At 43.8% G+C, this 24,108-nt stretch overlaps 7 non-coding genes across 7 annotated transcripts; 4 read left to right on the forward strand and 3 right to left on the reverse strand.

The window, feature by feature from the left end:
- Window positions 1–875: 875 nt before the first annotated feature.
- trnae-cuc (transfer RNA glutamic acid (anticodon CUC)) lies at window positions 876–947 on the reverse strand. Its single transcript has one exon. It is a non-coding gene; the product is annotated as a tRNA-Glu (tRNA).
- A 263-nt stretch (window positions 948–1,210) lies between these two features.
- Window positions 1,211–1,293, forward strand: trnal-cag (transfer RNA leucine (anticodon CAG)). The gene has a single exon. It is a non-coding gene; the product is annotated as a tRNA-Leu (tRNA).
- A 5,887-nt stretch (window positions 1,294–7,180) lies between these two features.
- Window positions 7,181–7,263, forward strand: trnal-cag (transfer RNA leucine (anticodon CAG)). Its single transcript has one exon. It is a non-coding gene; the product is annotated as a tRNA-Leu (tRNA).
- A 2,323-nt stretch (window positions 7,264–9,586) lies between these two features.
- On the forward strand, window positions 9,587–9,669 carry trnal-cag (transfer RNA leucine (anticodon CAG)). The gene has a single exon. It is a non-coding gene; the product is annotated as a tRNA-Leu (tRNA).
- Window positions 9,670–14,696: 5,027 nt separating this feature from the next.
- Window positions 14,697–14,768, reverse strand: trnaw-cca (transfer RNA tryptophan (anticodon CCA)). The gene has a single exon. It is a non-coding gene; the product is annotated as a tRNA-Trp (tRNA).
- A 7,229-nt stretch (window positions 14,769–21,997) lies between these two features.
- trnal-uag (transfer RNA leucine (anticodon UAG)) lies at window positions 21,998–22,080 on the reverse strand. Its single transcript has one exon. It is a non-coding gene; the product is annotated as a tRNA-Leu (tRNA).
- Window positions 22,081–22,400: 320 nt separating this feature from the next.
- Window positions 22,401–22,472, forward strand: trnae-cuc (transfer RNA glutamic acid (anticodon CUC)). The gene has a single exon. It is a non-coding gene; the product is annotated as a tRNA-Glu (tRNA).
- The last annotated feature ends 1,636 nt before the right edge of the window (window positions 22,473–24,108 follow it).

Raw genomic sequence — 24,108 nt, forward strand, 5'->3', positions numbered from 1 at the left:
ACACAAAGGGCAGTAGAAGTCTGGAACTCTGTCCTCCAAAAGACTGTGGATGCTGGGGGTCAATTGAAGCTTTCAAGACTGAGATCGATCGATTTTGTTGGGTAAGGGTATCGAGGGATAGGGAGCAAAGACGGGGAAATGAAGTTGAGGAACAGATCATCTATGATCTAATTGAAGGGCGGAACAGGTTCAAGGGGCTGAATGGCCTCCTCCTATTCCCAATGGAAATGTTGAGAATATGGTTTGTTGAGGCTGTGACGTCAGGGTCAACCCTGTCCAAACAAGGCAGGTCACATTTGGGAGTTTAATAACTTTGAAATGAACATAACTGGAACATAACTTCCACTTCTTTATATTCCCGCCCCCTGAGATAAAGCCGAACATTCCGTTAGCCTTTTAAATTATTCTTTTGTGACTTGTGCAACTTCGATCAATTGAATAGTTGTGAAAGAGAATCAATGCAGTCATTCGAACTTCTGGCTGATAACCAAAACCGAAGTTTCTGTAGTGTAGCGGTTGTCAGGTTCGCTTTACACGTGAAAAGTCCACGGTTCAATCTCGGACAGCCGCATTATGTTGGGGCAAATTTATTTTTTCTCTGTGAAATAGCCGGTCCTGTTAAATTTAACACAAATTCGTGGTCTCACGAGCACTGAACATTATAAACCGAGCCCTTAAAAATACAGTGTGTAAAATGAGAAGGGATAAAAAGTTCATCGCACAAAAGAAATTATTAAAGTTTTCCAACTTCCCTCAGTAGCCTTTCATTCTGGAAAATAACGTTATCGGTTAATTAATGGTGATGAAAACAATGGTTGTTTTTTTTCTTCCCACAGACTTTGAGTGAGTTCATGCGACAAGTGTTCAAAAGTTACTTCCCTGACCGGGAATCGAACCCGGGCCGCGGCGGTGAGAGCGCCGAATCCTAACCACTAGACCACCAGGGAGCTCTGTTAGTTGGTTTATCAGGTGTAATATGGATTTCGCTTTCTCTGTGATTCAGCTTTTAATTCTTTTTAGCTCCCGATTGCGGATATTCCCGTGATTAAAGAGGAATAAAGTACAATAGGCTCAGGAAAACCCGGGGAGGTGGCATCCCGCTCACCGAGCCTTTCCAGCAGCATTTATCTTACCAAGGACTGGAGTGAGTGAAACTTTCTCTGGGGGGTCTCAATGTGCAAAGGGTGGCGAGTGAAGAAATAATTTATCAGTCAGGATGGCAGAGCGGTCTAAGGCGCTGCGTTCAGGTCGCAGTCTCTTTCGGAGGCGTGGGTTCGAATCCCACTTCTCACATCAGTTATTTTGACTCCTATTTTATTTGTTGCTTGAGCTGCGGTTGATTTTTCGGCCCAGTTGATTTGCTTTTCCTGCAATAAGCAATCCGGTCTCGATCCACTGCAAGTTTTGACGCCAAGCGGCTCAACTCTAAACCGAGCTTTAAACGAAAATATGCTTTAAACACAAGGCAACAACTATAGAGAGAACTATAGAACAGCCCATGTCCCTTCATACCTTCGGTTGGCAAAAAGCTATCGATCTCAGATTTAAAATTAGAAATTAAGCAAATATCAATTGCAGTTCGGGGAAGAGAGTCCCAAACTTCTTCCATCCTTTGTGTGTACAAGTGTTTTCTAATCTCACTCCTGAAAGATCTGGCTCTAATTTTTGGACTGTGCCCCCTCGTCCAAGAATCCCCAAACAGCGGAAATAGTTTCTCTCTATCCACAAAATGTCAATGACACGGTCAATGAAAGGTACAGTTCACGAAGGTGGCTCACCAGCACCTTCTCAAGATCAATTAGGGATGTGCAATAAATGCTGACCTTGCCATTGACACCCACATCCCATGAATGAAGACAAAAGTCGCCTGCATGGCCGAGTAATTTCCTGCTGCTAAACGACGGGAAGAATGAAACCATCGGCTTCAGTCCTTTGAACGAACTGTATACACTTGCCGTCGAGTTCAATCCCCACTTGGTCCTCTGCCCCGAATATCCACGACATCAGAAAATCCTCCATAACATAGAATCACAGCATGGAAACATCACAGAAGGAGGCCATTCGGCACATCGTGCCTGTGCCAACTCTTTGAAAGAGCTATCCAATTAGACCCACTCCCCTTCCCTTTCTCCATAGCCCTGCAAAATTTTCCCCTTCAAGTATTTATCCTGTTCCCCTTTGAATATTATTATTGAATCTGTTTCCACCACCCTTTCAGGCAGTGCATTCCAGATCATGGCAACTCGCTGCGTTAAACAATTCTCCTCATCTCACCCCTGTTGCCAATTACCTTAAATCTGTGTCCTCTGGTCACCTCCTTTCTGGCACTGGAAATAGTTTCTCCTTTTTTATTCTTTCAAAACCTTTCATGATTTTGAACACCTCTGTTAAATCTCCCATTAGCCTTCTTTGCTCGAAGGAGAACAACCCCAGATTCTCCCGTCTCTCCACCTCACTGAATTCCCTCATCCCTGGCACCATTCCAGTAAATCACCTCTGCACCCTCTCCAAGGCCTTGACATCCTTCCTAAAGTGTGGTGGGCAGAATTGTGTGGTGGCCAGCTGGGCCTAACAAGTGATTTATAAAGGTTTAGCATAAGTTCCTTGCTTTTGTACTCTAGGCTTCCATGAATAAAGTCAACGATTCCGAATACTTTTTTTTTATAATCTATTCAAGTTGTCCTGCCACCTTCAAAGATTTATGTACGTATACCCCCAGGTCTCTCTATTCCTGCAGCCCCTTTAAAATTGCACCATTTAGTTCAAAGAACTGGCACAGGCACGATGGGCCGAATGGCCGCCTGTGTTTCTATGATTCTATGTTTTTGATTACCCCTCTATGAAGCTCTTTGTGATATCCCCCAGAAGTGGGAGTCAGCAGTTCACTTTCTCCCTTTACACTTCCATCTGACCTGGGCTAGACTAAATAAATTTTTCGTGGTGTAATGGCGTCACACACGAAAAACTCCCGGTTTAATCCCGGGTCAGAAACAATTTGCTGGAACTTGCTCCTCACAAACTTCCAGGCGCGAGCTTTCTCTCGTGTGAATTGGGCTGCAATCCTTTCACATTCAACAACGGCTGCACCAGATTCCTGGTCTCATCACCACTGAACACTTTTAAGCAAACTCCTAAAATAAAGTGCGTAAAATGAGAAGGGATGAAAGTCAGAAAAGTGAGCCTCGTTTCGACAGTCACTCGGCAAACTTGTTAGCATTTCGTTCAGTGCGAAACAGAAAGTTGTGGGTTTATTAATGGTAATTAAAAGAATCATCTCAGAGACTTGAAACAGTTTCTCCTTGTTTGCCCTCTCAAAACTTTTCATAATTTTGAATACCTCTATCAAATCTCCCCTTAACCATCTCTGCTCTAAGGGGATCATCCCAGCTTCTCCATTCTCGCCACATAACTGAAGTCCCTCATCCCTGTTGCCATTCTAGTAAATCTCCTCTGCACCCTCTCCAAGGCCTTGACATTTTTCCTAAAGTGCGGTGCCCAGAAGTGAACACAATACTCCAGCTGCAGCCCAACCAAAGTTTGATAAACGTTCAGCATAACTTTGTTTCTTTTGTATCCATGCCTCTATTAATAAAGTCCATTTCACCAGGCAGTCGATGTCCTCCTGAAATCTGATACTATCCACCACATTGTTTGCTACATTCCCGAGTTTCGTGTCATCTGCAAACTTTGAAATTATACCCTGTATATCCAAGTGCAGGATATTAATGTATGTATCAAAAATGAAAACTTTTTGCAGTGTGACTTGTGTGACGTTAAGCCGAGTTTATATAACATCTTCTCATAATTTAACTCCTTAACCCTGGTAACAATCTGGTGAATCTGTGCTGCACTCCTTCCAAGGACAATATATCCTTTCAGATTAAAAGGGTATAAACTTGAAATAAGCGTCACTGTGGATCAGTTTTCGCTCACTCAAAGTTATCTGTTGAGTGAAATAAAAGAAAGCGCTTTTAAAGAATAAAGAAGCAGCCACTATCGCCCCTTTTGACAAGCCTATTTTGTGGCACTTTATCAAACGCCTTTTGAATGGCCATATACACAACATCAACCACATTGCCCTCATCAGCCCTCTCTGTTAACTCATCACAAAACTAAATCATGATTTGCCTTTAACAAATCCACAGTGGCTTTCTATTATCAATCCACACTTGTCCAAATGACTATTAATTTTGTCCCAGATTATCATTTCTAAAAGCTTCCCACCAACGTGGTTAAACTGACTGGCCAGTAGTTGCTGCGTTTATCCTTACACTCTTTTTTGAACAAGGGTGGAACATCTGCAATTCTCCAGTTCTCTGGCACCAAAACTTGTGTCAAAGGAGGATTGAAAGATTATGGCCAGGACCTCTGCAATTTAAACCCTTACTTCCCTCAGCACCCGAGGATGCATCCCATTCGGACCAGGTGACTTTAAGTACAGCCAGCCTTTCTAGTATCTCCTCTTGATCAATTTTCACCCCATCCAGAATCCCAACTACCTCCCCTTTTACAGTGATTTAGGCAGCACTTTCTTCCTCGGTAAAGACAGGTGCAAAATACTCATTTAGTACCTCAGCCATGCCAGATGCCTTCACGCGAAGATCTCCCTTTTGGTCCCTCATCGGGCTTATCCCTCCGCTTACGACCCGTTTACTATTTATAAGCCTATGGAAGACTTTTAATGACTTGATGAAGGGATCGAGTGTGATATATCCAAGTTTGCTGATGATTCAAAGCTAGATGGGAAAGTAAGCTGTGAGGCGGACACAAAGAGTCTGCAAAGGGATATAGACAGGTTCAGTGTGTGGACAAGACGGTGGCAGATGTAGTATAATGTGGGGAAATGTGAGGTCATTCACTTTGGTAGGAAGAACAGAAAAAAAGAACATTTTTGAAATGGTGAGAAACTATTAAATGTTGATGTCCAGAGCAACTTGGGTGTCCTGGACACCTGAACTCCAGGTTGTGCTAACCTAGTATCAGCATCTAAAACCTGATGACAGAGAAAGGCTAAATAAACACTAAGACATGAAATAATCTTTGGTGGTTTCTGAGAGTCAGCAAAGTGGGATGGTTTACGACCATGAGTTAAGATCAGTGGTGCTTACGTACAGAACAATGCAGCCGAATCGTATAAAGATAGGGCATGCTCCCTTCTCAAATGTTAGAACTCTCAATAGGGGACAGTCAGAAGTCCATTGCCACAGGCTGTCCCCAAAGGTCAGGTCTGATATATCTGGATTCGCAGACAGGTCAGGTTGTGTTGATTGCTTGTCATTAATGTAATCTGTAGACAGTTGTATTACAATAATAATACTGTTGAATGTAATGTTGAAGACAGCTGTGGTGCAACTCTGTTGTAAGTCAATCTCTTAAACTTGCTATTTTGTAACCACTCGGGCTAGAATCAAGTGGAAGTTATTGTTGATGGATTAACAACCCATAGTTACCACAGTAACGGGACAAATCCGTGAACAAACATTCACTTTATATATAAACATCACACCCGTAGTTTATATTTTCACACGTTCTTTTTTGCAGTTCCAGCCAAAGTCCAAACATCGAAAGTCCACGTGTTTTTCAGACGTTTCCCGTCCTGTTATGTATTTTGAGCAGTTTCCTACATATATCAACATCACACCCACAGTTTATATTTTCACACGTTCTTTTTTGCAGTTCTAATCGAAGTCTAAACACCGAAAGTCTCAGTGTTTTTCAGAAGTTTTCCCTCCTGTTATGTATTTTGAGCAGTTTCCTACATATATCAACATCACACCCACAGTTTATATTTTCACACGTTCTTTTTTGCAGTTCTAATCGAAGTCTAAACACCGAAAGTCTAAGTGTTTTTCAGAAGTTTTCCCTCCTGTTATGTATCTTGAGCAGTTTCCCACATCTGTTTCCTGTGATGTGATAATTCTGGGTGCAGGATGAATGTAATTGGATTTGCTGCAGTCCGCTGACAGCAGGCGATGGAAGCGAGCGCCATGCTGCCGCTGACAGGTGAAGGACACTTCTGATGCTGCCTGACATCCGGTGGGAGTGAGCGGGCATTTGAAAGCTAACCCAATCTGTTAGCTATAAAGCGGTGCTTGACAAATGTTGATAGAAACAAACACCTATTGCAGCACTCAGGCCTCGTTGCGCAACGGTAGCCTGTCTGACTCCAGGTTAGAAGGTTGCGTGTTCAAATCACGGTGAGGTCACAGTTTTTTCCCTTGGAGCTGGTTTGTATAATTCTGCAATTCATATTTTCTTTGCGTCTTCACAATTCACAGAACCCTGCTCTGAAGTCTGCCTCTGGTTCCCCAGTGTCAGAGAGGGAAGCACCTGATGACCTCATTTATTTTATGCATCAAACGGAAGACAAACACACGTTTTAGTTCAAAAACCACCCTGCAGGTGGACACATAGTGAGATAAACACAGGAGAGAGATGCAGACAGTATCCGGAAACATCGGGAAACAGACAAGAGAAATAGATTGAGCGCTTTGTTATCAGAAAATTGTCTGAACCTCCACGGTCAATGAAAGGGCTTTTGTTGGTCGGTTTCCCGTTGCAACTTATAATTCAGGAGAACTTGGTTTGTGATTGATTCGGTTCCCTCGTCTCCCACCTGCGGAAAAAGTTGGTCGATCCCACCCAACGAACTCCTTTCAAAAGCCACTCTGTTCAAAGCCTTCCAGATTTGAAGGGAATAAAACTTGAAATGAGCGTCATTGAGAATCAGTTTTCTCTCACTCAAATTTATCTGTTTAATGAAGTGAAAAATGCAGCTTCGAAAGAAGAAGGGAGCGGCCATTGTCTCCCTTTTTGGCACGAGAAGAAATTCGATCTGGATGTTCATGGAGAACAATTTCCAAAATAATGCTTCCACCCGGGATCGAACCAGGGACTTTTTGCGTATAAAGCAAACGTGATAATCGCTCCACTACAGAAACTGATAGCAATTGGTTCAACACATTGTGCAACTGAATGGTGTCCTCTCTCTGCTCGTACTTGGAATGTGTTGTTTCAAGTGCAGCAAGAGATACAGACAGTGACTGTTCCCCCTTTTCTTTAAAAACTCTCAGGGTAGTGGGTTTGAGCACCACGTTGGGCGAGTGCCATTTTTAACTTTTATGCTGCTTTCACTGACCAACAGTGCAGAAATGATGCAGAATGAAAGATGCTGCCCGTCGTCAGGATGGCCGAGCGGTCGAAGGCGCTGCGTTCAGGTCGCAGTCTCTTCTAGAGGCGTGGGTTCGAATCCCACTTCTGACATTCCTTATTTTTACGAAAACGTGGAAGTATTTTCTTTGTGGATTGGGCTGCAGCTGATTTTTCTGCCCAGTTGATTTGCTCCTCCCACAAAAGCAACTGGCTTTGTCATGCATATGTGACTTGAGAAGCTTTGAATGGTGAAATGTTTGACATATGAATGACCTGGAGAAAGAAATAGAACAGCAGTGGGAAACATTTAAAACGGTGATCGATAGAGTCCAGGAGAAATATATCCCACGAAAAAGCAAGAAAAAACTGGCCAGAAATGACACACCAGGAATGAATAAATAAATAAGGGCAAAATTGAAACTAAAGAAAAAGGCACACACTGGACAATAAAGGAGAGAGGGGAATGTGAAAAGACTGGGAAAGAAGTCTAAAGAACTATAAGAAAGGCAACAAGGAATATCAAAAAGGCAACAAGGAATATCAAAAAAGCAAAGTATTCTCGACACATCAACAGCCAAAGCAAATTTAGGATAGGAATAGGGCCACTCAGGTCAGGTCTGATATATCTGGATTCGCAGACAGGTCAGGTTGTGTTGATTGCTTGTCATTAATGTAATCTGTAGACAGTTGTATTACAATAATAATACTGTTGAATGTAATGTTGAAGACAGCTGTGGTGCAACTCTGTTGTAAGTCAATCTCTTGAACTTGCTATTTTGTAACCACTCGGGCTAAAATCAAGTGGAAGTTATTGTTGATGGATTAACAACCCATAGTTACCACAGTAACGGGACAAATCCGTGAACAAACATTCACCTTATATATAAACATCACACCCGTAGTTTATATTTTCACACGTTCTTTTTTGCAGTTCCAGCCAAAGTCCAAACATCGAAAGTCCACGTGTTTTTCAGACGTTTCCCGTCCTGTTATGTATTTTGAGCAGTTTCCTACATATATAAACATCACACCCACAGTTTATATTTTCACACGTTCTTTTTTGCAGTTCGAATCGAAGTCTAAACACCGAAAGTCTCAGTGTTTTTCAGAAGTTTCCCCTCCTGTTATGTATCTTGAGCAGTTTCCCACATCTGTTTCCTGTGATGTGATAATTCTGGGTGCAGGATGAATGTAATTGGATTTGCTGCAGTCCGCTGACAGCAGGCGATGGAAGCGAGCGCCATGCTGCCGCTGACAGGTGAAGGAGACTTCTGATGCTGCCTGACATCCGGTGGGAGTGAGCGGGCATTTGAAAGCCAACCCAATCTGTTAGCTATAAAGCGGTGCTTGACAAATGTTGATAGAAACAAACACCTATTGCAGCACTCAGGCCTCGTTGACAACGGTAGCCTGTCTGACTCCAGGTTAGAAGGTTGCGTGTTTAAATCACGGTGAGGTCGCAGTTTTTTCCCTTGGAGCTGGTTTGTATAATTCTGCAATTCATATTTTCTTTGCGTCTTCACAATGAACAGAACCCTGCTCTGAAGTCTGCCTCTGGTTCCCCAGTGTCAGAGAGGGAAGCACCTGATGACCTCATTTATTTTATGCATCAAACGGAAGACAAACACACGTTTTAGTTCAAAAACCACCCTGCAGGTGGACACATAATGAGATAAATATAGGACAGAGATGCAGACAGTATCCGGAAACATAGGGAAACAGACAAGAGAAATAGATTGAGCGCTTTGTTATCAGAAAATTGTCTGAACCTCCACGGTCAATGAAAGGGCTTTTGTTGGTCGGTTTCTCGTTGCAACTTATAATTCAGGAGAACTTGGTTTGTGATTGATTCGGTTCCCTCGTCTCCCACCTGCGGAAAAAGTTGGTCGATCCCACCCAACGAACTCCTTTCAAAAGCCACTCTGTTCAAAGCCTTCCAGATTTGAAGGGAATAAAACTTGAAATGAGCGTCATTGAGAATCAGTTTTCTCTCACTCAAATTTATCTGTTTAATGAAGTGAAAAATGCAGCTTCGAAAGAAGAAGGGAGCGGCCATTGTCTCCCTTTTTGGCACGAGAAGAAATTCGATCTGGATGTTCATGGAGAACAATTTCCAAAATAATGCTTCCACCCGGGATCGAACCAGGGACTTTTTGCGTATAAAGCAAACGTGATAATCGCTCCACTACAGAAACTGATAGCAATTGGTTCAACACATTGTGCAACTGAATGGTGTCCTCTCTCTGCTCGTACTTGGAATGTGTTGTTTCAAGTGCAGCAAGAGATACAGACAGTGACTGTTCCCCCTTTTCTTTAAAAACTCTCAGGGTAGTGGGTTTGAGCACCACGTTGGGCGAGTGCCATTTTTAACTTTTATGCTGCTTTCACTGACCAACAGTGCAGAAATGATGCAGAATGAAAGATGCTGCCCGTCGTCAGGATGGCCGAGCGGTCGAAGGCGCTGCGTTCAGGTCGCAGTCTCTTCTAGAGGCGTGGGTTCGAATCCCACTTCTGACATTCCTTATTTTTACGAAAACGTGGAAGTATTTTCTTTGTGGATTGGGCTGCAGCTGATTTTTCTGCCCAGTTGATTTGCTCCTCCCACAAAAGCAACTGGCTTTGTCATGCATATGTGACTTGAGAAGCTTTGAATGGTGAAATGTTTGACATATGAATGACCTGGAGAAAGAAATAGAACAGCAGTGGGAAACATTTAAAACGGTGATCGATAGAGTCCAGGAGAAATATATCCCACGAAAAAGCAAGAAAAAACTGGCCAGAAATGACACACCAGGAATGAATAAATAAATAAGGGCAAAATTGAAACTAAAGAAAAAGGCACACACTGGACAATAAAGGAGAGAGGGGAATGTGAAAAGACTGGGAAAGAAGTCTAAAGAACTATAAGAAAGGCAACAAGGAATATCAAAAAGGCAACAAGGAATATCAAAAAAGCAAAGTATTCTCGACACATCAACAGCCAAAGCAAATTTAGGATAGGAATAGGGCCACTCAGGGATACAGAAATATTAAATAATCACTTTATTTCAGTATTTACCAGAGAGACGAGTATTGCGGGAATGACAATCGAAGAAGAGATCAAAAAGTATGTAAAGACATTGAAGATCGAAGGGGGGAGATAATTGATAAACTAATCAAACTTAGAGAGGAAATTTACTGTTAGTTGCCTGGCCAGAGTTTCAAACCGCTCAGCCACGCTAATTTCCGTATTGCTGTTCAGCAGCTCATTTCACAGGGACACGATTACTGTCCTCCATTCAGGGAGGCTCAGTGAAAGGCGGAAATTGATCTGTTAATAGAATCATAGAATTAGACAGCGCCATTCGGATACCATTCGGCCCATCGTGCCTGTGCCAGCTCTCTGAAAGAGCTGTCCAGTTAGTCCCACTCGCCTGCTGCTTCCCCACAGACCTGAAAATGTTTCCATCCAAGCGTTTATCCAATTCCCTTTTGAAAACTGTGAGTGAAGAAAAACAATATTGAAAGGGGTGCTGGGGCCTCTGCAGCGTCGATGTAGAGTGTGTGATGATTGAAGTTATCAAGATGGTTGCTTTACACATGGTATGTTGTGCAATCATCCTGAAATATCTTCAATATCCAATACAAATTGAATTGCAAACCTGACGGACAAAAACTGGAAAACAAGTCACGAGTGAACGCAAATCATCTGGGACCCGTTTTCAGCCTCACGGCACTTTAAGTAAAGTGAAATAACTTTGCATTGAAAAGATTTGGAACTTGTATCGGTACCTTTATCTGTTCCATTTCTTAAAGTTGCTGGTGTCTGATGATGAACACGCCTCTGCTCCCTCTATTGAACAAGAAAGGAGGTGTTTGACGTTGACGGACCTGTTGGTTATGAGCTCATCCTTTTCATTGAGTGGGTTCGCGTTTTTTAAACGGGGTCAACTTTCGCCCAGCGGTGAACTTCACAGCAAACAAGTTCGACACCGTCTCACCGCGGGCGCTGACTGACGTTTTTAATGTTATTTCTTTCAGAACTAAGTAAATAGTAACCGTGATTTTAAATTTGCACTCAGTGATTTTTAGATAGTCTCCTTTAAATGTTTCAAAGGCGACTCCGAATTTATGATAGTCCGGCCATTTCACCAGCCGTGTTGAAAACAAAACATGTCTCTGCTTTTCGCGTCTTTTTTCGAAAGACAAAAAATATATTTCCTGTGACGTCTGAAGGATGGACAAGTACATTTCAGAAAGCTGAAGCAAGTTCACCGAGCTGAAATTGTCTGACCACGTTAAAGGCGCTATATATTTATATATATATATATATATGCAAGTAGTTGCTGTCTGTTTCTGTGGTTGTCTTTTTACTGTGTGTGTCCATCTGCAGGTCGATTTTGAATCAATACCAGTGTTCGTGTCAGTTTGTTGCATGAAATAAATGAGGGTCTCAGGCGCTCCCCTCCCTGACACTGGGTCGGCACTGAATCAGGGTTTGGACCAAACTTCTGTTTTTTTGTTAAAAAGCAATTAAAACCTTCATTCGGGAATTATCCAGTCTCATGTGAGTGGTGAAAGAAACAGTGACCCCGATGTGATGTGAACACGCAGCCTTTTGATCTGGAGTTAGACCTTTGCGCCACGCACTCTGAAGACAGGACCCTGGATGTTATTATCTATATGGATGATTCTCAAACACCGTTTCATGTATTGGTTGAATTAATCGGGCTTATCAAATCTCCGCCAGGTCCCACCGGATGTGAGAAAGTATTGGAAGCAACCTTCACCCCCATTGTCACGCTGGCTTTCATCGCCTGCTCCCAGCGGACTGCATTAATAGGTCTGGGAGAAATGGACTTTGTTCACATTTAATCAGCAGTTCGAATCGTTAAATATTTACTCTTTTTTAATGGGAAAAGAGATTAAGAAATCAGAGCCATTTAAAGAACTCCCAGTTACTGCAGATCAGGAATTAAAACCTTGCACCGGCTTCAGGGCTATTAGAATGAGGCAATGAATCCGAAAGTGGGATGAAAAAGGTCTTATTTTCGTCCCTGGGTGGGGTCGAAGTACCAACTTTTCGGTTAACAGCCGAACACTCTAACCGGTTGCGCCACAGAAACCGTCCTGTGCTTTTTATTGCAAGATACACTAAAGCAGCGTGTCACCGAGCCAAAGTTACATGTTGCAGTCACAGAAATGCAATTGTCCATTATCAGTGTTACTTTTTCAGAAATAAAGGATGGGACATTGTTTGTGGAAACATGGAAACGGTCTGGTCTCGCTCACAGCATCGATATCACCGCCAACCAGCTGTCCTGCAACCGGCGCGCCCACCGGTGCTTTGTCTGGCACCATGTCGCACTGTGGGAGAACCGTCACCACACAGACTGCAGCGGTTCAAGGAGGCGGCTCACCACCACCTTCTCAAGGGCAATTAGGGATGGGCAATAAATGCCGGCCTCGCCAGCGACAGCCACATCCCATGAACGAATAAAAAAAAAGTATTCTGAGCGTTCAGGGGAGGTCGTGTCTGACTGACCTGATTGAATTTTTCGAGGAGGTGAGAAGAAGAATCGATGAGCGTAGCGTAATTGATGTAGTCTACATGGATTTTTGCAAGGCTTTGGAAAGTTCCCACATGGCAGATTGGTCAAAAAAGTAAAAGCCCATGGGATCCAAGGGAATGTGGCTTGTTGGATCCAAAATTGGCTCAGTGCCAGGAAGCAGAGGATAATGGTCGACGGGTGTTTTTTGCGGCTGGAAGGCTGTTTCCAGTGAGGTGCCGCAGGGCTCGGTACTTGATCCTTTGGTTTTTGTGGTATACATTAACGATTTGCACTTTAACGTTGGGGGCAAGATTAAGAAATTTGCGGGTGACACAAAAATCGACCGTGTGGTTGCTAGCGAGGAGGAAAGCTGCAGACTGTGGGGGTTCAGGCAATTTTCTGATAAAAAAAAGCACTCAATCTATCTCTGAACGAATTTTGAACGAATACGTGTGCTTGACCCGGCACAGGCACGATGGGCCAAATGATCTCGACTTGTGGACTAACATAATGCGATACTAAGTGTTGTCAGACGGAAAAGCAACACATTCCAAATCAGAGCAGAGAGAGGAAACTAGTCTAACAGCATAACAGCACGGAGAGATATTGTATTTGAGAAGGATGAGGAGGGATAGTTTATCATGGTGGTAGTCCCATAGGATATCATTTGTGACTTTGGTAAGGACCATTTCATGCTGCGACAGGGGCGGAAAGCTAAATGGAGAAATTCAGCCCGGGCGCGGCCCCATGGTGCGGGGTGATACGGAGTAGTGGGGGGCGGGGGGAAGTGTCAGAGCTGGGGCTCACCGGTGGAAGCAGCATAAAAGTTTAAAACGGTACTCGCCCAACGTGGGGCTCAAACCCACTACCCTGAGATCTGATGCTCTTGCAATGAGAGTCACTGTGGATCAGTTCTCTTGTGGAAAACTATAAAGACCACATTAATGTGTGTGTGTGTGAAATTGTAACTACCCTATGTATGGGAGTCAAGGAGTTAACATTGGTCAAATACCCATCATGCTTTTCTCTTTTATGGTCAAGTAACTATTCACGTATTTCTACATTAATGTGGTCTGTATAGTTTTCCACATTTTCTTGCTCAAACGTATCTGTTTATTGATGTAAAATGAAGAGTTTTTAAAGAAAAGGTCGGGGGGGGGGGGGGCAGCCACTGTCTGTGTCTCTTGCTGTCCTTGAAACAACACGGTCCAAGTACGAGCAGAGAGAGGACACCATTCATTTGCCGATTGTGTTGATTGTCATTCGATGAGTTTCTTTATTGTAGCGATTATCACGTTTACTTTACACGCGAAAAGTCCCTCGTTCAATCCTAAGCAGAAACATTATGTTGGAACTTGGTTTCCATCAACATCCAGTTTGATTTTTTGCTCCTGCCAAAAGGGGAGATAGTGGCTGTTCCCTTTTTCTTTGTCAGCAGCATCTTTTACTTCATTGAACAGATAACGTTGAGTGAGAGAAAACTGATCCACAGTGACGCTCACTTCGACTTTATTCCCTTTTAATCTGGAAGGATGTGTGGGCTTTGGACAGAGTGGCTTTTGAAAGTAGTTAGTAGAGTGGGAACGACAAATCATTTCCGCTGGTGGGGGACAAGGGAACCGAACCAATCATCTACCAAGTTCTCCTGAATTATAAGGTGCAATGGGAAATCGACCAACAAAAGCCCTTTCATTGACCGTGGAGGTTCAGACAATTTTCTTTTAACAAAGCGCTCAATCTATTTCTTTTGTCTATTTCCAGATGTTTCCGGATGCTGTCTGCATCTCTGCCCTGTGTTTATCTCACTATGTGTCCACCTGCAGGGTGGTTTTTGAACGAAGACGTGTGTTTGTCTTCTGTTTGTTACATTAAATAAATGAGGGCAACAGGTGCTTCCCTCCCTGACACTGGGGAACCAGAGGCAGATTTTAGAGCAGGGTTCTGTGAATTGTGAAGACACAAAGAAAACATTAATTGCGGAATTATCCAAACAAGCTCTAAGGGAAAAAACTGTGACCCCGACGTGATTTGAACACGCAACCTTCTGATCTGGAGTCAGACGCGCTACCGTTGCGCCACGAGGCCTGGCTGCAACAATGGGTGTTTGTTTCAATCAATGTTTGTCAAGCACCGCTTTATAGCTCTGAGATTGGTGGAATGGGTTGGCTTTCAAATCCCCGCCCACTCCCACCGGATGTCAGGCAGCATCAGAAGTCTCCTTCACCTGTCAGGGGCAGCATGGCGCTCGCTTCCATCGCCTGCTGTCAGCGGACTGCAGCAAATCCAATTACATTCATCCTGCACCCAGAATTATCACATCACATGAAAAGGATGTGGGAAACTGCTCAAGATACATAACAGGACGGGAAACTTCTGAAAAACACGTGGACTTTCGATGTTTGGACTTTGGTTCGAACTGCAAAAAAGAACGTGTGAAAATATAAACTATGGGTGTGATGTTTATATATGAAGTGAATGTTTGTTCGCGGATTTCTCCCGTTACTGTGGCAACTATGGGTTGTTCATCCATCAACAATAACTTCCACTTGATTTTAGCCAGAGCGTTACAAAATAGCAAGTTTAATAGATTGACTTACAACAGAGTTGCACTACAGCTGTCTTCAACATTACATTCAACAGTATTATTATTATAATACAACTGTCTACAGATTACATTAATGACAAGCAATCAACACAACCTGACCTATCTGCGAATCCAGGTATATCAGACCTGACCTTTGCGGACTGCCTGTGGCAATGGGCTTCTGACTGTCCCCTATTGAGAGCTCTAACATTTGAGAAGGGAGCATGCCCTATCTTTATACGATTCGGCTGCATTGTTCTGTACGTAAGCACCAGTGATCTTAACTCATGGTCGTAAACCATCCCACTTTGCTGACTCTCAGAAACCACTAAGGATTGTTTCATGTCTTAGTGCTTATTTAGCCTTTCTCTGTCATCAGGTTTTGGATGCTGATACTAGGTTAGCACAACCTGGAGTTCAGGTGTCCAGGACACCCAAGTTTCTCTGGACATCAACATTTAATAGTTTCTCACCATTTCAAAAATAATCTGTTTTTCTGTTCTTCCTACCAACGTGAATAACCTCACATTTTCCCACATTATACTGCATCTGCCACCTTCTTGCCCACTCATTTAAACTGTCTATATCCCTTTGCAGAATCTTTGTGTCCTCACATCTTAGTTCTCCATCCACCTTTGTATCATCAGCAAACTTGGATACAATACACTCGATCCCCTCATCAAGTCATTAAAAGTCTTCTATAGGCATATAAATAGTAAACGGGTAGTAAGAGGAGGGGTAAGACCGATTCGGGACCAAAAAGGAGATCTGCGCATGAAGGCATTGGGCATGGCTGAGGTACTAAATGAGTATTTTGCATCTATCTTTACTGGGGAAGGAAATGCTACTTAAATCACAGTAAAAGGGGAAGTAGTTGAGATACTGGATGGGGTGAAAATTGATAAAGAGGAGATACTAGAAAGGCTGGCTGTACTTAAAGTAGATAAGTCACCCGGTCTGAATGGGATGCATCCGAGGTTGCTGAGGGAAGTAAGGGTGTAAATTGCCGAGGTCCTGGCCATAATCTTTCAATCCTCCTCAGATACAGGGTTTGGTGCCAGAGAACTGGAGAATTGCAGATGTTCCACCCTTGTTCAAAAAAGGGTGTAAGTATAAACCCAGCAACTACAGGCCAGTCAGTTTAACCATGGAGGTGGGAAGCATTTAGAAATGATAATCTGGGACAAAATTAATAGTCATTTGGACAAGTGTGGATTGATAATAGAAAGCCACTGTGGATTTGTTAAAGGCAAATCGTGATTGAGTTTTGTGATGAGTTAACAGAGAGGGCTGATGAGGGCAATGTGGTTGATGTTGTGTATATGGCCTTTCAAAAGGCGTTTGATAAAGTGCCCACAAAATCGGCCTGTCAAAAGGGGCGATAGTGGCTGCTTCCTTATTCTTTAAAAGCGCTTTCTTTTATTTCACTCAACAGATAACTTTGAGTGAGCGAAAACTGATCCACAGTGACGCTTATTTCAAGTTTATCCCCTTTTAATCTGAAAGGATATATTGGCCTTGGAAGGAGTGCAGCACAGATTCACCAGATTGTTACCAGGGTGCAATGCGTTAAATTATGAGAAGATGTTTTGTAAACACGGCTTAAAATCACACAAGTCGCACTGCAAAATGTTTTCATTTTTGATACATACATTAATATCCTGGACTTGGGTATACAGGGTATAATTTCAAAGTTTGCAGATGACACGAAACTCGGGAATTCAGCAAACAATATGGTGTATAGTATCAGACTTCAGGAGGACATAGTCAGCCTGGTGAAATTGACTTTATTAATAGAGGCACAGAGTACAAAAGCATTGGAGTTCAGAAGAATGAGAGGTGATCTTATTGAAACATATAAGATTGTGAAGGGGCTTGATCGGGTGGATGCGGTAAGGATGTTCACAAGGATGGGGGAAACTTGAACTAGGGGGCATAATCTTAGAATAAGTGGCTGCTTTTTCAAAACTGAGATGAGGAGAAACTTCTTCACTCAGAGGGTAGTAGGTCTGTTGAATTTGCTGCCCCAGGAAGCTGTGGAAGCTACATCATTAGATAAATTTAAAACAGAAATAGACAGTTTCCTTGAAGTAAAGGGAATTAGGGGTTACGGGGAGCGGGCAGGAAATTGGACATGAATTTAAATTTGAGATTAGGATCAGATCAGCCATGATATTATTGAATGGCGGAGCAGGCTCGAGGGGCCGATTGGCCTACTCTTGCTCCTATTTCTAATGTTCTTATTTAACAAAGTTATGCTTAACGTTTATAAAACACTGGTTAGTCTGCAGCTGGAGTATTGTGTTCAATTCTGGGCAACGCACTTTAGGAAAGATGTCAAGGCCTTGGAGGGGGTGCAAAGGAGATTTACTAGAATGGTAACAGGGATGAGGGACTTCAGTTATGTGGTGAGAATGGAGAAGCTGGAATTATCCCCTTAAAGCAGAGAAGGTTAAGGGGAGATTTGATAGAAGTGTTCAAAATCATGAAAGGTTTTGATAGAGCAAATAAGGAGAAACTGTTTTCAGTGGCAGAAGGGTCGGTAACCAGAGGACACAGATTTCAGGTAATTGGCAAAAGCGCCAGAGGCGACATGAGGGAACATAATTTACACAGCGAGTTGTTATGATCTGGAATGCGCTGCCTGAAAGGCCGGTGGAAGCAGATTCAATAGTAACTTTCAAAAGGGGATTGGATAAATACTTGAAAAGGAAAAAAAATTGCAGGGCTTATGAGGAAAGAGAGCTTATGGGTGGTGGGACTACTTGGATAGCTCTTTCAAAGAGCTAGCACAGGTACGATGGGCCGAATGAACTCCTTCTGTGTTGTAACATATTAAGTGTTGCTGGACGGAGAAGCAACGCATTCCAAATCAGAACAGAGACAGGAGAGTAAGTCAGTTCCCCATTGTTTTTAATGAGATGTAGCGGTTTCCTTAGTATAGCGGTTATCGCGTTTGCTTTACACGTGAAAGGTTCCCGAGTGGAAATATTATATTGAAACTTGCTCTCCATTAACCTCCATGGAGGAGTTTTTTTCCCCTGCCAAAAAGGGCGACAGTGGCTGCTTCCTTATTATTGAAAAGCGGCATCTTTTACTTCACTAAACAGATAACTTTGAGTGAGAGAAAACTGATCCTCGGTGACGCTCATTTCAAGTTTTATTCCCTTTTACTCCAAAAGGGTATATTGGCCTTGGAAGGAGCGCAGCCCAGATTTACCAGAATGTTAGCAGGGCTCGAAGGGTTAAATTATGAGGAGCGGTTACATACTTGTATTCCTTGGAATATGGAAGATTTTTGTGGATTTTGAAAGGTAGTTAGACAAACTCTTTCCACTGTTAAGGGAGTCGAAGCCAATATCACAATATCACAATAGCTGTTTTACGAGTGAAAACGGCCCTTCGCATCACTGTGAGTGTAAGAGACGAGCCTCTTGGTGCCGCGTCCTGTACAGTGAATGTCAAAACTTTTAAAAGATGCAGAAAGTGTCAGGGATTCAGATGCACAAACCTCTAATGGGAATGAAATTTTATCAGAGGTTGCAGCCTTCCCGACTTCTCTTGCCCTTTGCGAGGCACCTGTTCCGGTTTAAATTCACAAACTGGGTGAGTTGGTGATCACGGTACATCAGACTCAGCGGTCCCGGGTGAGAGAGAGAGAAATCAGCCCGGGCGCGGCCACAATGTGCGCGGTGACACTGCACGGGAGGTCGGGGTGCGTCAGAGCTGGGGTTCGCTCCTAAAAGCAACATAAAAAGTTTAAAAGAGAACCCACGACCCTGAGAGTAAGAGACTCATGCTCTACCGACTGAGCTAGCCGGGCCTGAACGAACATAGCACTCTTGTCTGTCATTGCAGTAAACTCGCCCCTGGGTATGCATGTGCAGCAATCCCAACATGACATCCATATCATTAGCTGTGTTTATCTCGGTGTGTGTGTCCACCTGCAGGTTGATTTTGAACGAATACGAGTGTTTGTCTTCTGTTTGTAACATTAAATAAAAGAGGGCATTAGACACTTCCCTCCCTGACACTGGGGAACCAGTGAGACAGACTTGTTATTGTGAAAACGCAAATAAAACATTAATTGCGGAATTATATGGACTCTTATCAGCGCCAAAAGTAGCTTTACAATATATACACCCAAGGCAGATGGTAGTGGTTGTTGGAGGCCAATCATCCAAGCCCCAAGGCATTGCTGCAGGAGTTCCTCAGGGCAGTGTCCTAGGCCCAACCATCTTCAGCTGCTTCATCAATGACCTTCCCTCCATCATAAGGTCAGAAATGGGGATGTTCGCTGATGACTGCACAGTGTTCAGTTCCATTCGCAACCCCTCAGATAATGAAGCAATCCGAGCCTGCAAGCAGCAAGACCTGGACAACATCCAGGCTTGGGCTGATAAGTGGCAAGTAACATTCGCGCCAGATAAGTGCCAGGCAATGACCATCTCCAACAAGAGAGAGTCTAACCACCTCCCCTTGACATTCAACGGCATTACCATCGCCGAATCCCCCGCCATCAACATCCTGGTGGTCACCATTGACCAGAAACGTAACTGGACCAGCCATATAAATACTGTGGCTACGAGAGCAGGTCAGAGGCTGGGTATTCTGCGGCGAGTGACTCACCTCCTGACTACCCAAAGCCTTTCCACCATCTACAAGGCACAAGTCAGGAGTGTGATGGAATACTCTCCACTTGCCTGGATGAGTGCAGCTCCAACAACACTCAAGAAGCTCGACACCATCCAAGATAAAGCAGCCCGCTTGATTGGCACCCCATCCACCACCCTAAACATTCACTCCCTTCACCACCGGCGCACTGTGGCTGCAGTGTGCACCATCCACAGGATGCACTGCAGCAACTCGCCAAGGCTTCTTCGACAGCACCTCCCAAACCCGCGACCTCTACCACCTGGAAGGACAAGGGGAGCAGGCGCATGGGAACAACACCACCTGCACGTTCCCCTCCAAGTCACACACCATCCCGACTTGGAAATATATCGCCGTTCCTTCATTGTCGCTGGGTCAAAATCCTGGAACTCCCTTCCTAACAGCACTGTGGGAGAACCGTCACCACACGGACTGCAGCGGTTTAAGAAGGCGGCTCACCACCACCTTCTCGAGGGCAATTAGGGATGGGCAATAAATGCCGGCCTTGCCAGCGACGCCCACATCCCGTGAACGAATAAAAAATAAATAAATAAATAAATAAATAAATAAATAAATATATACGACAGATACATGGAATACATTTGCAACTAACAGAGTCACCAAACCAGAAATATTATTTGGACCAAATACAAACTCCCAGATATATTTAGAAACCTTATATGCATTCCCTGGTGGTCCAGTGCTTTGGATTTGGCGCTTTCACCGCCGTGGCCCCGATGCGATGCCCAGTCAGGGAATTTAATCTCATAAAAAGCATTGTCAATTTTGGAGAATCATCGCAAATTTGCGGCACAGAAGGAGGCCATTCGGACCATCGCGTTCGCGCCGGCCGTAAATGAGCCATCGAGTCCAATCCCATTTTCCAGCACTCGGTTCGTGGTTTTGGAGGTTACACCACTGCAGGTGTATAGCTAAGTATTTTTTAAAAGTAACGAGGGATTCTGCATCTACCACCCTTTCAGGAAGTGAGTTCCAGACCCCCACCACTCTCTGGGTGAAAAGACTTCTCCTCAGCTCCCCTCTAATCCTTCTATCAATCACTTTCAATCTGTGCCCCCTGGTTATTGATCTCCCTGATAAGGTAAATAGGTCCTTCCCATCCACTCTATCTCGGCCCTTCATAATTTTGTACTCCTCAATTAAATTACCCCTCAGCCTCCTCTGTTCCAAAGAAAACAACCCCACTCTATCCAATCTTTCCTCACAGCCAAAATTCTCCAGCCCTGGCAACCTCCTCGTAAATCTCCTCTGTACCCTCTCTGGTGCAATCACATCTGTTTTGACCAGTCTGTCAATTGGGACCTTGTCAAAAGCCTTGCTAAAATCCAAGTAGACGACAACAAAGTACTCCAGGTGTGTTCTCACCAAAGCCCTATTTAATTGCAGCAAGACTTCCTTATTCTTATATTCCAACCTCCTTGCAAAAAGGCCAACACACCAGGGGCTGAGTTTAGAATCGTAGAAGGATGCAGCTCAGAAGCAGGCCATTCGGGCCATCGCGCCCGTGCCTTGTCCGACAAATCATGTACCAGATTCTCCTGAATTCCAAGGTGTGGAACGAAAGCGAACAACAAAAGCCCTTACATTCGACCGTGGAGGTACAGGCAATTCTCTGAGAAACCGGTTTGCCTATTTCCCGGTGTTTATCTCTGTGCGTGTGGAGCTGCAGGCTGATTTTGAATTAATAAGTGTGTATGTGTATGTTTCCTCCAATAAATAAATGAGGGAATTAGACTCTTCTCTCCCTGACACTGGGGAAGGGTCACAGATCAGCCATGATCTTATCAAATGGCGGAGCAGGCACGAAGGGCTGAATGGCCTTCTCCTGTTCCTTTGGCACATTTCCCCAAGTGTCCATTCTCTCCATATTTGTTGAATGACCACCTTGTCTTTCCAGCATATTTTGGTTTAAAGCTCGGTTTCGGGATGAGCCGGTGTGCGTCAAAACGTGCCGTAGATGGAGACCGGGTTGGTTGTTGCGGGAAGAGCAAATCAACTGGGCCGAAAAATCAACTGCAGCTCAAGCAACATATAAAATCGGAGTCAAAATAACCGATGTCAGAAGTGGGATTCGAACCCACGCCTCCAAAAGAGACTGCGACCTAAACGCAGCGCCTTAGACCGCTCGGCCATCCTGACTGATAAATGACTCACTCATTCGCCACCTTTTCCACATTGCGAACCGCCCCCCCCCCCCCCCCCCCCAACCAAACCGGAGAAAGTTTCACTCACTCCAGTGCTTGGTAAGATAAATGCTGCTGGAAAGGCTCGGTGAGCGGGTTGCCACCTCCCCGGGTTTTCCTGAGCCTATTGTACTTTATTCCTATTTAATGACGGGAATATCAGCTATCATGAGCTAAAAATAATTAAAAGCTGAATCACAGAGAAAGGGAAATCCATATTATCTCTGATAAACCAACCACCAGACCGTGAGAGCGCCGAATCCTAACCACGAGACCTCCCTGGTGGTCTAGTGGTTAGGATTCGGCGCTCTCACCGCCGCGGCCCGGGTTCGATTCCCGGTCAGGGAAGCAACTTTTGATCACTTGTTATATTGGTCGCATGAACGAACTCAAAGTCTGTGGGAAAAAAAAACAATGATTGTTTTAATCACCATGAATTAACTGATAACGTTATGTTGCAGAATGAAAGGCGACTGAGGGAAGTTGGAAAACTTTAATAATTTCTTTTGTGCGATGATCTTTTTAACCCTTCTCATTTTGCACACTGTATTCTGAAGGGCTCGGTTTAAAATGTTCAATGCTCCTTAAATTTAACAGGACCGGCTATTTCACAGAGAAAAAATTAATTTGCCCCAACATCATGTTTTTGCTTGGAATTGAACCAGGGACCTTTCACGTGTGAAACAAACGTCATAACCACTACACTACAGGAACCTCTGCTTTGGTTGTCAGCCAGAAGTTAGAATGACTGCATTGATTCTCTTTCATAACTATTCAAATGATCGAAGTTGCACAAGTCACAAAAGAAAAATGTTCATTTCAAAGTTATTAAACTCCCAAATGTGGCCTGCCTTGTTTGGACAGGGGTTGACCCAGACGTCACAGCCTCAACAAAGCATATTTTCAACATTTCCATTGGGAACAGGAGGAGGCCATTCTGCACCTTGAACCTGTTCCGCCCTTCAATTAGATCATCGATGATCTGTACCTCAAATCCATTTACCCGTCTTTGCTCCCTATCCCTCGATACCCTCACCCAACAAAAATCTATCGATCTCAGTCTTGAAAGCTTCAATTGACCCCCAGCATCCACAGCCTTTTGGGGGTCAGAGTTCCAGACTTCTACTGCCCTTTGTGTAAAAAAGTGCTTCCTGATTTCGAACCTGAATGGCATGGTTCTAATTTTAAGGTTATGTTCCCCTCGTTCTTCATTCTCCAGAGGAAATTGATTCTCTCTCTCTATTCTATCGAATTATTTAAACATGTTAAACAGCTCGCTCAGACCGCCCCTCAATCTTCTATACACGAGGGAATATGAGCCCAATCTCTGCAGCCTGTCCTCATAATTTAACCTTTCTCGCCCCAGTAACATTCTGGTGAATATGCTCTGCACCCCCTCCAAGGCCAATCTATCTTTCCTTAGGTGCAGTGTCCAAAACTGAACGCAGTTACTCCAGACACAGTCGAACCAGAGCTTTATATAACTGGAACATAACTTCCACTTCTTTATATTCCAGCCCCCTGAGATAAAGGCTAACATTCCGTTAGCCTTTTAAATTATTTTTGGACCCGTCCGTTAGCTTTTACTGATTTATGTAAATGAACCGTTAATTCTCTCTGCTTCTCCACAGTTCCGAGCTTCTTACCATTTGGAAAATATCCTGACCATAGTTCCAACGAGGATTACCCAACATTGAACTCCATCTGCCATAGTTTTGCCCACTCACTTAACTATCAATGTCCCTTTGCAACTTTCCACTTTCATCCACACTACTTACTGTACCACCTAACTTAGTGTCATCAGCAAACTTGGATATACGACTGTCTGTTCCTTCATCTAAAACATTGATAAATATGGTGACAAGCTGAGACCCCAGTTACAGATCCCTGGGGGACACCACGAGTCCCATCCTGCCAATTGGAGTATGTACCCATTATCCCTACTCTCTGATTCCTATCTCCTAACCAATTCTCTACCCATGTC

The sequence above is a fragment of the Heptranchias perlo genome, unplaced genomic scaffold (assembly GCF_035084215.1).
Source record: "Heptranchias perlo isolate sHepPer1 unplaced genomic scaffold, sHepPer1.hap1 HAP1_SCAFFOLD_55, whole genome shotgun sequence".
Classification (NCBI taxonomy): Eukaryota; Metazoa; Chordata; class Chondrichthyes; order Hexanchiformes; family Hexanchidae; genus Heptranchias; species Heptranchias perlo.